The following is a 16268-nucleotide window of genomic DNA, read 5'->3' as shown; positions in this document are numbered from 1 at the left end:
ATTTTTGCTCATTTCCATTGTGCCATGATAGTCCCAGTTTGACCATGTAGGGACAAGAAAACTCTCCCACCTGACGTGGAGGAGGAACTGAGGATGAAAGCTTGACGTCTACTGAAGAATGAGGTTGAAGGTGGTATTTTCCCCCTCCTCACTTTTCCTTTGATTGTAAAACTGTAGCCCACTAAGTTTCAGGGTGGCACCTTCTTGCCTATCTGCTTGTAGACCTCACAAGCATCCTATTCTAATAAATCACTTCTCATCTATCATTTAGTCTCTCATTGAATTCTTTCTTCATGAGACATAAAGAACTGGAGCTCCTCAGAGCCCCCTGAGACACATCTCTTCAGTTTCACAAGGTGTAATTAGCATCAACATCTAACAACTTCCTTAAAGTGATTCAAACTGTAATTCAAAAATAACATATATATTGGTAACTCTGTAGATATTTTCTTGGTAATAAATTGTTACTTCTTGGCACAGCATTCCCAGTGACATCTTATCATAAAATAAAAGCATAATTGTTAACTATCACTTTTGACAATTTAAAGTTGACCTAAAGAAAAGATAAGTGTAAGAGCCAGAACTGGTCTTAAATTCCATGATCATTTCCATATTATTATAGGACAAATTCACAATAAAAATTTAGAGTGCTTATTCTTCATGTTAATTCAATGAGATATGAATTCTCCCTGGAGCATCAATCTCTGAGAACAGAAACCACAGAAGACAATTCATAGGATAGCACCCGGTGCCAGTAGGAAACTATAAAGAAAATATAACAAATATGAGCTCTGTTATACACACCTTTAAAAATTGGGTATAGTTTTGGAAACAATTCTTAGGTCATAACCATCTTTCTCCAGAAATGAGATTTAAAATCAGTTCAGTCTTAAATTTTAGCCTATGAAACAGTTAAGCCATTATGAATCTTTCCATTAAGTTGGAAATTAGTTTATCCACTGATGGGGCAAGCTGGTGAAAAGTAGGAATTTCATAACCACAAATTGCACTCTGAACGAAGAACTGCTTGAAAACAGATAAACCTCTTTGGGGAACTCAAAATCCTTCATTAAATTCATGTTTTGGGGCAGGAGATGACTCAGTGATCAAATGGTCAAAGGGATAAATAAGATTTAAAATTTTCATTTTAAAAGTGGAGAGAAATGATAGGGCTACTAGAACTCCCCAATAACCTGGAAAAATATAACAAAATATTTGGGTAAAGTACTCTTGAAGAGCATTATTTTGGAGCCCATACAAAGATAAGATCCAAAGTATGACATGTTTCTAAATAGACCAGGTACCATCTTACCTGCACAATGGAAATTATCGGTCTGTATACTTCAATTGCATACTTCAATTGCAGAATCCATGCAATTCATGTTTCTGAAATTAATTAAATGACTTTTGATCATTCAATGGTTTATGTTTATTGGGTGACTAAATGAAAAAAGATATTTTCCTCAATAGTCAAAAATGCATATGCATTGAATGAAAATGATGGTTATTTGTACATCAACACATTAACCAATTATAGGTGAAACAATGTCCTATTTAACACAACCATTGAGATCCAAGTATTTCAACTTCCAAAACTCTAGATCTCATTATATTTGTTTTATTATTCTCTGAAATTATCTTCCCTTTACTTCAGTTTTCATAACAAAGTTTCCTGAATATATCATCTTCTCTTTGCACATTAAAGATTAAAGGAAGATTTGGAAAAATTTAATGTTTTTAACCTGATTCCATTTTTTTAAACTGAAGCAGAATGAGAATTCAAAAATATAACTACTATTGCTAAATGTCACCCAGTTTCAAAAGATGTCTGAATATTTGGCAGCTGATATGAAATTCACATTTGTCCTCAGAGATTTTAAATAAAAGAAGCAAATTACATGCAAAGCTAAGAAGTGAAGTATTTATATTTCCACATTTTGGTAAGGAAAAAGCAGATGGCTTGTGGAACACTCTGGAAATGTAAAAAAAGTTGTGCTCTTTAATAGTTTAGCAAGTATAGAAAGTAAAGTGGGTTAACAATGTGAGAAGTGGGCTCCAATAAAGAAGTTCATCAAACCATTTGTATCTCCAAATTCTTCATGATAATGATGGCAGGACAATTTGTGCAGAGTAAATATGAGAAAAAATGAATGTTGGCATAATGGATTACCCGTTCAAAAAGGACTTGGTAAATAGCTGAATCCACAGTTGTCCTGGATTAATCTGCCTATACTCCATGTCATTTTCCACTTTCTTTGCATTCCCCAAAGGAGCTTAAGTACATAATATCAATTAGCTGGTACTTTCAGGTTTGTTGACAACAGGAAAGTTTGCTTAGCAAAAACTGTATGGACAGATATAACTGGGACGATAAATTCTTTCAATATATTTCTTCTCCAGAGAGAGAGTTGTCAAAATTTGCATTTGGCAGTTAATATCCACCTTGCACTAAACCAGTCTGAGAACAGCATAATCTTCAACCAAAATTATTGTACATTTTGCCACAATAACAGTAGGTTTTAATATTTTTTCTTTGAATGAGGAAGAATTTGAAATTAAAAATTAGGGAAAAAGATATATAAAAATCATATACCTGTGCTTTATATCCAACTTTATAGCATATTTACTCCTTTTACTGTTCAGTCTTAATTGATAATATATCTTTGGTAACACTATGATGGAAACACTAATAGCGTTCCTTACAGGTTTAGCTAATAAGAAATCAAATCATGCATATTGATAGTGGAAAAGAAACATACTCATTTGGTACACCCATAGTGGTTTAAATCAAGTGACTGCTTACAAAACTAAATCATACTGGAAAATAGCTTTTCTTCTTTATGTAATTGTTTAATCTAAAGAATTAAAAATAATAAAGTAATTTAGCTTCTTAACTATGTGTTTCTTTAGTTCAATTAAGAAGTCATGAGCTGCACTGAAAAATAAAGTCTTGGGACAATAATGACCAATAGCAATCATTGATGGCATGTGCTCTCTGTCCATCATGCCTTTAAGAAAACTTGCACAGGCCACAATAGAGGATATGCAGATAAACTGCTAAGATTCAGATTAAATACCCACTGGAAAAAAGATATCTCTGAGAATTTCCCTACCAGGGTTGTCCACAGTAAGAACCTGAAGTGAGATTTCTGGGCTCTGAATCCTGGCTCTGCCACTTTCTTGCCATGGGAACCTGAGCAAATAATTTAACCTCTTTATGCCTCATTTCATCCGCTATTAATTTGGGGAAATAATACCTATCTCATAGGGTTGACATAAGGATTAAATGAGTCAATATCTGTAAAATTATTACAATAGAGCCTGGGACATGTTAAGCAGTATGTAATTGTTAGCTAAATACAGAAACATTTGTTAAAGTTGGAATTATTTTTTCAAGTAAAAGCAACAGGTGTGGTTGTGTGTGCGTATGTGTGTGTGTGTGTGTGCACATGTAGTCAAGTTTATAATGCTGTTTTCCTTGCCAATATATTTAAGCTGGAATATTTGAACTAGCAAGACATACTCACTCATTTGAATCATTTGAATAATTTTTGGGATAGAAGTAAAAAGCAATGCTGTGTTAAACAACTCTAACACATGATATAGAATGTGTTATAATACAATAAACTACATATATGTAGTATATACATTATTATGGAACATTATATTTGAAATATACTTTCTGACAAAAATCTTGTTTTTCACGGTTAACCTGAAGTTTTCTTTCTTCTTTCTTTTTCTTTCTTTCTTTCTTTCTTTCTTTCTTTCTTTCTTTCTTTCTTTCTTTCTTTCTTTCTTTCTTCTTTCTTTCTTTCTTTCTTTCTTTCTTTCTTTCTTTCTTTCTTTCTTTCTTTCTCTTTCTTTCCTTCTTTATCTTTCTTCCTTTTCTTCCTTCTTTCTTTTCTCTTTCCTTCCTCTCACAAAGGCTATCATTTCCTTCTTTCCTTGTGTGTGTGTGTGTGTGTGTGTGTGTGTGTGTGTGTGGTGAGAATGCTTAAGATTTATCCTTTTGGCAAGTTTCAAGTACACAATTGAGTTTTGTTAACTATAGTCACATTTCTGTACATTAGATCTCCAGAACTTAATTATCTTGCATAACTGAAACTTTGTACCCTTTGACCAACATCTCATTTCTTCTTCCCCCATCCCCTGGCAACCATCATTCTACCCTGCTTCTATGAGTTTGACTATTTTTGATTCCACATATAAGTCAGATTTCTTTTCTGCATCTGGATCATTCTACCTAACATAATGTTTTCCGGGTTAATGACATTGTTTCTAGTTTGACTATAATCACAATCTCTGTTTCCACTGATTATTTTTTAACACCTATACATTAACACCATCATTTTCCAGATTATTTCCCCTCAAAGAGTGACTAAAGATACTGATTTGGGTATTTTCAGAACAGAGGTCTTCAAAAGTTAAATTTATTTTTTGCCTTAACCTTCTATACAAGTTTAAATAATATGCTCAAGACCAAATTACAGAAGGCAGAGAACAGAGACATTTCATTTTTCACTGACAGCATTATTTCAAAAAGTTAATTTAAAAAAATGTTTCTAACCTGTGTAAGTTAGTCACTCCCAGCCTTATATCTCTGGATTGTAAGTTTACTTGTCTTACTGTGCCTAGTACTTTGTAAGTAGAATTTTAAATAAAATTACAGTGATTTGATTTAGATCTGTCACAAAAGTAGTTTTTATTACTCTCTAGATTTTATCTCTTCACCAAGCATCTCTTGACTAAGTCCATCTCATTCACCTTAAATTAGTAGACCAAATTATGCATTTCCAAATTGCTTTGCCTTGCCAAAATTGGGGCAAAGCTTTATTTTATCACATTGTAATAAATTCGTGACAAGACTTGGGCAGGGCCTTCAGTTTTGGAACAGATAATTTAACGTTTGAGATTTTTAGCAGGGAAATGTTGGTATGATTTACCAGCCTCTTTCACAGTGCTGAAAAGGAAAGCTAAGAACTACTCAAGAATTCTATATCTATGTCAAGAGTTGTCAAACCACAAAATGACACAACGAGAAATAAAAATCCAAATCAAGAAGGGGAGTGTGTTCCTTGGAAACAAGCATCCAGTGTAGCCTTCACACTCTCAGTGGAACTGAATGTGCTAACCTCTCAGAGAATGAAAAACACAACCACCTCAATGCATCTTGTTTCCTTTCTAAATGTAATAGGCATATTAAAATGTTCAGTTCTCATCCCATCTAATTTTTCTTTAAAATGCATTTTTAGAAAATAACCTCTAGCTACAACACAACTATAGTAGAATAGGTTTTATTTCATTAAAATTTGAACAGGACTAAATGATGGCAACATTCTTCTTGGGCACATTTCTAGTTTCTATAGAAGGGAATTAACAAGTTCTTGTTTATAACCTTGGTGGAAAAAAGTATCAACTCAGAAAGGGCTTTTCAAGCAGGTGTTTCAGCATGTAAAAAGTAGAATTACATCTAATAGCCATATCCCAATATAACTTTTTATTGTTGTAAGATAGTTCTTCCTAAGGATAATAATGCCAGGCAAAGACAACTGCTAAGCATTATTTATTTATTTTCTAAAGCTAACCAATTTCTGGTTTACATCATTGTAACTGAATTTGTTGCCTGTGACATATACAGATAATGACAAGTGCATTAAAATGATTTAATCTGGAGGGCTGCACTGCTGCTGTCTACTGGAATCCTATGATCTGCTGTATGACACTAACATAGCTTGCACTGATTTGTATATCTGTATCTCATTAATCTCTTACTTCTCTGTGTTGATTTTACAAATGAGTTTATATTTGTATATAGTATTCAATTAAATATCTACAATTCCATGTCAGTGTTAGTCTTTTCCAATATATTGTAGACTCCATGAAAGCTGGTACCATTGTTTTCTTTTTTTTTTTTTAATTTTTTAAAATTTTGTTTTAACATCTTTATTGGAATCTAATTGCTTTACAATGGTGTGTTAGTTTCTGCTTTATAACAAAGTGAATCAGGTACACATATACATATGTCCCCATATTTCTTCCCTCTTGCGTCTCCCTCCCTCACACCCTCCCTATCTCACCCCTCTAGGTGGTCACAAAGCACCAAGCTGATCTCCCTGTGCTATGCGGCTGCTTCCCAATAGCTATCTATTTTACGTTTGGTAGTGTACGTATGTCCATGCCACTCTCTGACTTTGTCCCAGCTTACCCTTCCCCCTGCCCATATCCTCAAGTCCATTCTCTAGTAGGTCTGCATCTTTATTCCCATCTTGCCCCTAGGTTCTTCTGACAATTTTTTTTTTCTTTTTTAGATTCCATATATATGTGTTAGCATACGATATTTGTTTTTCTTTTTCTGACTTACTTCACTCTGTATGAGCCTCTAGGTCCATCCACCTAACTACAAATAACTCAGTTTCATACCTCTTTATGGCTGAGTAATATTCCATTGTATATATGTGCCAGATCTTCTTTATCCATTCATCTGTTGATAGACACTTAGGTTGCTTCCATGTCCTGGCTATTGTAAATAGAGTTGCAATGAAAATTTTGGTACATGACACTTTTTGAATTTTGGTTTTCTCAGGGTATATGCCCAGTAGTGGGATTGCTGGGTCATATGGTAGGTCTATTTTTAGTTTTTTAAGGAACCTCCATACTGTTCTCCAGAGTGGCTGTATCAATTTACATTCCCACCAACAGTGCAAGAGGGTCCCCTTTTCTCCACACCCTCTCCAGCATTTATTGTTTGTAGATTTTTTGATGATGGCCATTCTGACTGGTGTGAGATGATATCTCATTGTAGTTTTGATTTGCATTTCTCTAATGATTAATGATGTTGAGCATTCTTTCATGTGTTTTTTGGCAATCTGTATATATTCTTTGGAGAAATGTCTATTCACGTCTTCTGCCCATTTTTTGATTGGGTTGTTTGTTTTTTTGATACTGAGCTGCATGAGCTGCTTGTATGTTTTGAAGATTAATCCTTTGTCACTTGCTTCATTTGCAAATATTTTCTCCCATTCTGAGGGTTCTTTTTTCATCTTGTTTATGGTTTCCTTTGCTGTGCAAAAGCTTTTCAGTTTCATCAGGTCCCATTTGTTTATTTTTGTTTTTATTTCCATTTCTCTAGGAGGTGGGTCAAAAAGGATCTTGCTGGGATTTATGTCATAGAGTGTTATACCTATGTTTTCCTCTAAGAGTTTGGTGGTTTCTGGCCTTACATTTAGGTCTGTAATCCATTTTGAGTTCATTTTTGTGTATGGTGTTAGGGAGTGTTCTAATTTCACTCTTTTACATGTAACCGTCCAGTTTTCTCAGCACCACTTATTGAAGAGGCTGTCTTTTCTCCACTGTATATTCTTGGCTCCTTTATCAAAGGCAAGGTGACCATATGTGTGTGGGTTTAGCTCCGGGCTTTCTATCCAGTTCCACCAATCTATATTTCACTTTTTGTGCCAGTACAATACTGTCTTGTTTACTGTAGCTTTGTAATATAGTCTGAAATCAGGCAGCCTGATTTCTCCAGCTCTGGTTTTCTTTTTCAAGATGCTTTGGTTATTTGGGGTCTTTTGTGTATCCATACAAAGTTTGCAATTTTTTGTTCTAGTTCTGTGAAAAATGCCAGTGGTAGTTTGATAGGGATTTCATTGAATCTGCATATTGCTTTGGGTAGTAGAGTCATTTTTACAATGATGCTTCTTCCAATCCAAGAACATGGTATATCTCTCCATCTATTTGTATCATCTTTAATTTCTTTCATCAGTGTCTTATAATTTTCTGCATATAGTTCTATTGTCTCCTTAGGTAGGTTTATTCCTAGATACTTTAGTCTTTTTGTTGCAATGGTAAATGGGAGTGTTTTCTTAATTTCACTTTCAGATTTTTCATCATTAGTGTATAGGAATGCCAGAGATTTCTGTGCATTAATTTTGTATCCTGCTACTTTACCAAATTCATTGATTAGCTCTAGTAGTTTTCTGGTAGCATCTTTAGGATTCTCTATGTATAGTATCATGTCATCTGCAAACAGTGACAGCTTTACTTCTTCTTTTCCAATTTAGATTCCATTTATTTCTTTCTCTTGTCTCATTACTGTGGCTAAAACTTCCAAAACTATGTTGAATAATAGTGGTGAGTGTGGGCAACCTTGTCTTGTTCCTGAAGATAGTGGAAATGGTTTCATTTTTTCACCACTGAGGACAATGTTGGCTGTGGGTTTGTCATATATGACCTTTATTATATTGAGGAAAGTTCCCTCTATGCTTACTATCTGGAGGATTTTTATCATAAATGGGTGGTGAATTTTGTCGAAAGATTTCTCTGCATCTGTTGAGATGATCATATGGATTTTTTCCTTCAATTTGTTAATATGGTGTATCACGTTGATTGATTTGTGTGTTTGAAGAATCCTTACATTCCTGGGATAAACCCCACTTGATCATGGTGTATGATCCTTTTAATGTGCTATTGGATTCTGTTTGCTAGTATTTTGTTGAGGATTTTTGCATCTATGTACATCATTGTTATTGCCCTATAATTTTCTTTCTTTGTGACATCTTTGTCTGGTTTTGGTATCAGGGTGTTTGTGCCCTCATAGAATGAGTTTGGGAGTGTTCCTCCCTCTGCTATATTTTGGAAGAGTTTGAGAAGGTTATATGTTAGCTCTTCTCTAAATGTTTGATAGAATTCACCTGTGAAACCATCTGGTCCTGGGCTTTTGTTTTTGGAAGATTATTTGTTTTTGTTTTGTTTTGTTTTGTTTTTGCAGTACATGGGCCTCTCACTGTTGTGGCCTCTCCCATTGTGCAGCACAGGCTCTGGATGCGCAGGCTCAGCGGCCATGGCTCACGGGTCCAGCCACTCCGTGGCATGTGGGATCTTCCTGGACCGGGGCACGAACCCGTGTCCCCTGCATTGGCAGGCGGACTCTCAACCACTGCGCCACCAGGGAAGCCCTTTTTGGCAGATTTTTAATCACAGTTTCAATTTCAGTGTTTGTGACTGGTCTGTTCATCTTTTCTATTTCTTCTTGGTTTATTCTCAGAAGGTTGTGCATTTCTAAGAATTTGTCCACTTCTTCCAGGTTTTCCATTTTATTGGAATGAAGGTGCTTGTAGTAATCTCTCATGATCCTTTGTATTTCTGCAGTGTCAATTTTTACTTCTCCTTTTTCATTTCTAATTCTACTGATATGAGTCTTCTCCCTCTTTTTCTTGATGAGTCTGGCTAATGGTTTATCAATTTTGTTTATCTTCTCCAAGAACCAGCTTTTACTGATCTTTCCTATCATTTCCTTCATTTTTTTGCATTTATTTCTGATCTGATGTTTATGATCTTTCCTTCTGCTAACTTTTTTTTTTTTTCTTTCTCTAATTGCTTTAGGAGTAAGGTTAGGTTGTTTATTTGAGATGTTTCTTGTTTCTTAAGGTAGGGTTGTATTGCTATACTCGTCTCTCTTAGAACTGCTTTTGCTGCAACCCATAGGTTTTGGGTCGTTATGTTTTCATTATCATCATATGTTTTTAGGTATTTTTGGATTCCCTCTTTGATTTCTTCACTGATCTCTCTATTCTCATAACGTTGTGGCCAGAAAAGATACTTGATATGATTTCAGTTTTCTTAAATTTACCAAGGCTTGATTTGTGACCCAAGATATGATCTGTCTTGGAGAATGTTCCATGAGCACTTGAGAATAATGTGTATTCTGTTATTTTTGGATGGAATGTCCTATAAATATCAATTAAGTCCATCTTGTTTAACGTATCATTTAAAGCCTGTGTTTCCAGACCTACTAGAGAATGGACTTGAGGATATGGGGAAGGGGAAGGTTGAGCTGTGACAAAGCGAGAGAGAGGCATGGACATATATACACTACCAAACGTAAGGTAGATAGCTATTGGGAAGCAGCCACATAGCATAGGGAGGTCAGCTCGGTGCTTTATGACCATCTAGAGGGGTGGGATAGGGAGGGTGGGAAGGAGGGAGACGCAAGAGGGAAGAGATATGGGGACATATGTATATGTATAACTGATTCACTTTGTTATAAAGTAGAAACTAACACGCCATTGTAAAGCAATTATACCCCAATAAAGATGTTTAAAAAATAAATAAATAAATCAGAAAAAAAAATAAAGCCTGTGTTTCCTTATTTATTTTCATATTGGATGATATGTCCATTGGGGAAAGTGGGTTGTTAAAGTCCCCTACTATGATTGTGTTACTGTCGATTTCCCCTTTTTTGGCTGTTAGTATTTGCCTTATGTATTGGGGTGCTCCTATGTTGGGTGCATAAATGTTTACAATTGTTATATCTTCTTCATGGATTGATCCCTTGATCATTATGTAGTGTCCTTCTTTGTCTCCTCTAATAGCCTTTGTTTTAAAGTCTATTTTGCCTGATATGAGAATTGCTACTCCTGCTTTCTTTTGATTTCCATTTCCATGGAATATTTTTTTTCTGTCCCATTCCTTTCAGTCTGTATTTGTCCCTAGGTCTGAAGCGGGTCTCTTCTAGACAGCACATACATGGGTCTTTTTTATGTATCCATTCAGCCAGTCTGTGTCTTTTGCTTGGAGCATTTAATCCATTTACACGTAAGGTAATTATCAATATATATGTTCCTATTACTATTTTCTTAATTGTTTAGGGTTTGTTATTATAGGTCTTTTCCTTCTCTTGTGTTTCCTGCCTAGAGCAGTTCCTTTAGCATTTGTTGTAAAGCTGGCTTGGTGGTGCTGAATTCTCTTAGCTTTTGCTTGTCTTTAAGGCTGTTAATTTCTCTGTCAAATCTGAATGAGATCCTTGCTGGGTAGAGTAATCTTGGTTGTGGGTTTTTCTCCTTCATCACTTTAAATATGTCCCGCCACTCCCTTCTGGCTTGCAGAGTTTCTGCTGAAAGATAGCTGTTAATCTTATGGGGATTCCCTTATGTGTTATTTTTCCCTTGCTGCTTTTAATATTTGTTCTTTGTATTTAACTTTTGATAGTTTGATTAATATGTGTCTTGGCAGGTTTCCCCTTGGATATATCCTTTATGGGACTCACTGTGTTTCCTGGACTTGATTAACTATTTCTTTTCCCATATTAAGGAAGTTTTCAACTATAATCTCTTCAAATATTTTCTCATTCCCTTTCTTTTTCTCTTCTTCTTCTGAGACCTCTATAATTCAATCATTTGTGTGTTTAATGTTGTCCCTGAGGTCTCTGAGGCTGTCCTCTATTCTTTTCATTCTTTTTTCTTTATTCTGCTCTGCAGTAATTATTTCCACTATTTTATCTTTCAGGTCACTTATCCATTCTTCTGCCTCAGTTATTCTGCTATTGATCCCTTCTAGAGAATTTTAAATTTCATTTATTGTGTTGTTCATCACTGTTTGTTTGTTCTTTAGTTCTTCTAGATCCTTGTTAAACATTTCTTGTATTTTCTTCATTCTATTTCCAAGATTTTGCATCATCTTTACTATCATTATTCCGAATTCTCTTTCAGGTAGACTGCCTATTTCCTCTTAATTTGTTAGTTCTGGTGGGTTTTTGCATTGCTCCTTCATCTGCTGTGTGTTTCTCTGTCTTCTCATTTTGCTTAACTTACTATGTTTGGGGACTCCTTTTCACAGGCTTCATGTTCGTAGTTCCCGTTGTTTTTGGTGTTTGTCCCCAGTGGCTAAGGTTGGTTCAGTGGGTTGTGTAGGCCTCCTGTTGGAGGGGACTAGTGTCTGTGTACTTGTGGATGAGGCTGGATCTTGTCTTTCTGTTGTGCAAGTTCACTTCTGGTGGTGTGTTTTCAGGCGTCTGTGGCTTTATTATGATTTTAGGCAGCCTCTGTGCTAATGGATGGTCTTGTATTCCTGTCTTGCTAGTCGTTTGGAGTAGGATGTCCAGCACTGTAGCTTGTTGGTCATTGAGTGGAGCTGTGTCTTGGTGTTGAGATGGAGATCTCTGGGAGATTTTTGCCGTTTGATATTACATGGAGCTGGGAGGTCTCTTGTAGACCAGTGTCCTGAACTTGGCTCTCCCACCTCAGTGGCACATCCCTGACGCCTTGCTGGAGCACCAAGAGCCTGTCCTCCACATGGTTCAGAATAAAAGTGAGAAAGAAAAGAAAGAAAGAAAGAAAGAAGATATAATAAAATAAAGTAAAATAAAATCATTAAAATAAAAAATAAGTCTTAAGAAAAAAAAATTTAAGTAATAAAAAAAAAAAGAGGACAGACAGAACCCTAGGGCAAATGGTAAAAGCAAAGCTATACAGACAAAATTGCACACAGAAGCATGCACATACACACTCACAAAAAGAGAAGAAGAGGAAAAAATATATATATATCATTGCTCCCAAAGTCCAGGTCCTCATATTGGGATGATTCATTGTCTATTCAGGTATTCCACTGATGCAGGGTAAATCAAGTTGATTGTGGAGATTTAATCCTCTGCTCCTGAGGCTTCTGGGAGAAATTTCCCTTTCTCTGTTCGCACAGCTCCAGGGGTTCAGCTTTGGGTTTGGACCCGCCTCTGCATGTAGGTTGCCTGAGGGCTTCTGTGCTTCCTTAGACAGGACAGGGTTAAAGGAGCAGCTGATTAGGAAGCTGTGGCTCACTCAGGCCGGGGGGAGGGAGAGGTACGGTTGCAGGGTGAGCCTGCAGCGGCAGAGGCCGGTGTGACTTTGCACCAGGCTGAGGTGTCCTGTGCGTTCTCCTGGGGAAGTTGTCCCTGGATCACAGGACGCTGGCAGTGGCGGTCTGCACAGTCTTCTTGGAGGGGAAGTGTAGAGAGTGACCTGTGCTTGCACACGGGCTTCTTGGTGGCTGCAGCAGCAGCCTTAGCATCTCATGCTTGTCTCTGGGGTCTGCGCTGATAGCCGCGGCTCACGCCAGTCTCTGGAGCTCCTTTAAGCAGCACTCTTAATCGCTTCTACTTGCGCACCAGGAAACAAAGAGGCAAGGAAAAGTCTCTTGTCTCTTCGGCAGCTCCAGACTTTTTCCCGGACTCCCTCCCGGCTAGCTGTGGCCCACTAGCCCCCTTCATGCTGTGTTTATGCAGCCAACCCCAGTCCTCTCCCTGGGATCTGATCTCCTGAAGTCTGAGCCTGAGCTCCCAGCCCCGGCCTGCCCCATCGGGTGGGTGAACCGACAAGCCCCTCGCGCTGGTGAGTGCTGGTCAGCACCGATCCCCTGTGCAGGAAACTGATCACTTTGCCCTCCGCACCCCTGTTGCTGTGCTCTCCTCCATGGATCCGAAGCTTCCCCCCTCCACCACCTGCAGTCTCCTCCGGCAAAGGGCCTTCCTAGTGTGTGGAAACATTTCCTCCTTCACAGCTCCCTCCCACTCGTGCAGGTCCCATCCCTATTCTTTTTTCTCTGTTTTTTGGGGTTTTTTTGGCCCTACCCAGGTACGTGCAGAGTTTCTTGCCTTTTGGGGAGGTCTGAAGTCTTCTGCCAGCGTTCAGTAGGTGTGCTGTAGGAGTTGTTCCACATGTAGATGTATTTCTGATGTATTTGTGGGGAGGAAGTTGATATCCACATCTTACTCTTCTGCCATCTTGAAGCTCCTCCTTGTTTTCTTATTCACTACATTATGCCCTGACTTTTCTGTGGGCCTGATACACAGCAGGATTTAGAAGAAAAAATATTCTCTGAATACTACACTAATGCATAAGAGAAATTCTTTCTCTTGAGTAACTATGAAAACATCAAAAAGTTTTGTTGAGAATAACTACATTTCGCTCACTAAAATAAAAGCTCTATTTATTTCATTATACATATTTATATTCAATATACAAGGAAGAATAGAAGGTTTGATTCCGATATCAGTGGCCAGATCTTTCTCACTAAAATACTGGTGAGCTAATGGCTTCTCTGTTCGTTCTTTTTGGATCTCCTTCTGTATGTCATATCTAGTTCTTGTGTCTCACTGTTGAGGAGTCTCCATTTGCTACAGGGTCCTTATTATTAGTCCTCCTTGCTGGTCACAGAGAATACTTGGACCATGCTGATATATCCAATACAGTACACAGGCTTCAAATACTGTGAATTTTATCTGGTGCTGGGCAATTGTCAATTCCTGTAAAATATTCTTAAGCTCTTTTCTGGAATATAGATAAGTCACTTGGAAACATTTTGATCCTTCAGATCTTGCTTTCAAAAATTTTTACTAACAAATACAGATGTTCCCAGTCTGTTGCAAATTGTTCCTTATTGACTGAGGTGAGACTCTACTTAGTGACCTGTGAATCATAAGGTGTTTCTGCCTCTCTGGTGGGAACCAGCACTATTCCCAGTCCTGTATGAAAGGTTGGCACTGTTTCTTCTTTTAGGAGATTCTTTTCCTAGCCTTGAGTCATTTTCTCTCATGCCTGTGATAATCAGTGCTCTGCTGAATAGTCAAGGGAGATCTTCTGTGAAGCTCTCTCCCCTCTATATATGTCCTACAAATTCTCTCCTCCCAGGTCTTCTCATCTCTTGGCAACATTACTCAACTCAGAGAGTCCTTCAGGCTCCACTTGGGCTCCCCCTCTCAATGGTTTGGAAATGCTCTCAGTGCAGTAAACTGGGACAGACTATAAATCAGAACTCATCTAGTTTGTTTCCACCTCTAAAGAATTACTCACCTCTAAAGAATCACTTTTCTCTGTTACTTGATACCCTAAGTCTTCAAAATTGTTGCCATGTTTATTTGTTGTCGTAGTTGTTTGTATTTTTAACAGACTTTTTTTTAGAGCAGTTTTATGATCACAGTAAAATTGAACAGAAAGTACAAAGAGTTCTCACACACTCACTACCCCATTTCAGACATGGCTTCCCCCAATATCAACATTCTGCACTATAGTAGTAATTTGTTACAGTCTATGACCCTACATGGACATGTCATTATTACCCAAAGTCTGTTGTTTACATTAGTGTTCACTCTTGGTGTTGTATATTCTATGGGTTTTTGCAAATGTATAATGACATGTATCCACAATTACAGTATGACACAGAATACTTTTAATTCCCTAAAAATTCTCTGTGCTCTTCCTGTTCACCCCTCCCTCCCCCATAACCATGGCAACAACTGATCATTTTTTTTTTAACATCTTTATTGGATTATAATTGTTTTACAATGGTGTGTTAGTTTCTGCTTTATAACAAAGTGAATCAGCTATACATATATGTATATATATGTGTATATATATATATATATATATATATATATATTCCCATATCTCCTCCCTCTTGTGTCTCCCTACCACCTTACATATCCCACCACTCTAGGTGGTCACAAAGCCCTGAGCTGATCTCCCTGCGCTATGTGGCTGCTTCCCACTAACTATCTATTTTATATTTGGTACTGTGCATATGTCCATTCTACTCTCTCACTTTGTCCCAGCTTACCCTTCACCCTCCCCATGTCCTCAAGTCCATTCTCTATGTCTGCGTCTTTATTCCTGTCTTGCTCCTAGGTTCTTCAGAAGCATTATTATTTTTTTTAAGATTCCATATATATGTGCTAGCATATGGTATTTGTTTTTCTTTCTGACTTATTTCATTCACTCTGTATGACAGACTCTAGGTCCATCATTTTCACTATAAAAAACTGAATTTCATTCCTTTTTTATGGCTGAGTAATATTCCATTGTATATATGTGCCACATCTTCTTTATCCATTCATCTGTTGATGGACACTTAGGCTGCTTCCATGTCCTAGCTATTGCAAATAGAGCTGCAATGAACATTGTGGTACATGACTGTTTATGAATTATGATTTTCTCAAGGTATATGCCCCGTAGTGGGATTTCTGGGTCATATGGTAGGTCTGTTTTTAGTATTTTAAGGAACCTCCATACTTTTCTCCATAGTGGCTGTATCAATTTACATTCCCACCAACAGTGCAAGAGGGTTCTCTTTTCTCCATACCCTCTCCAGCATTTATTGTTTGTAGATTTTTTGATGATGGCCATTCTGACTGGTGTGAGATGATATCTCATTGTAGTTTTGATTTGCATTTCTCTAATGATTAATGATGTTGAGCATTCTTTCATGTGTTTTTTGGCAATCTGTAAATATTCTTTGGAGAAATGTCTATTCACGTCTTCTGCCCATTTTTTGATTTTTTTTTTGTTTTTTTGATACTGAGCTGCATGAGCTGCTTGTATGTTTTGAAGATTAATCCTTTGTCACTTGCTTCATTTGCAAATAATTTTTCCCATCCTGAGGATTGCCTTTTTGTCTTGTTTATGGCCTCCTTTGCTGTGCAAAAGCTTTTCAGTTTCATTAGGTCCCATTTGTTTATTTGTGTT

The sequence above is a fragment of the Delphinapterus leucas genome, chromosome 7, assembly GCF_059928025.1.
Source record: "Delphinapterus leucas isolate spDelLeu-1000000601 "Yukka" chromosome 7, BTC_Dleu_Yukka2, whole genome shotgun sequence".
In the NCBI taxonomy this organism is placed as follows: domain Eukaryota; kingdom Metazoa; phylum Chordata; class Mammalia; order Artiodactyla; family Monodontidae; genus Delphinapterus; species Delphinapterus leucas.
This window is presented reverse-complemented; position numbering follows the sequence as displayed.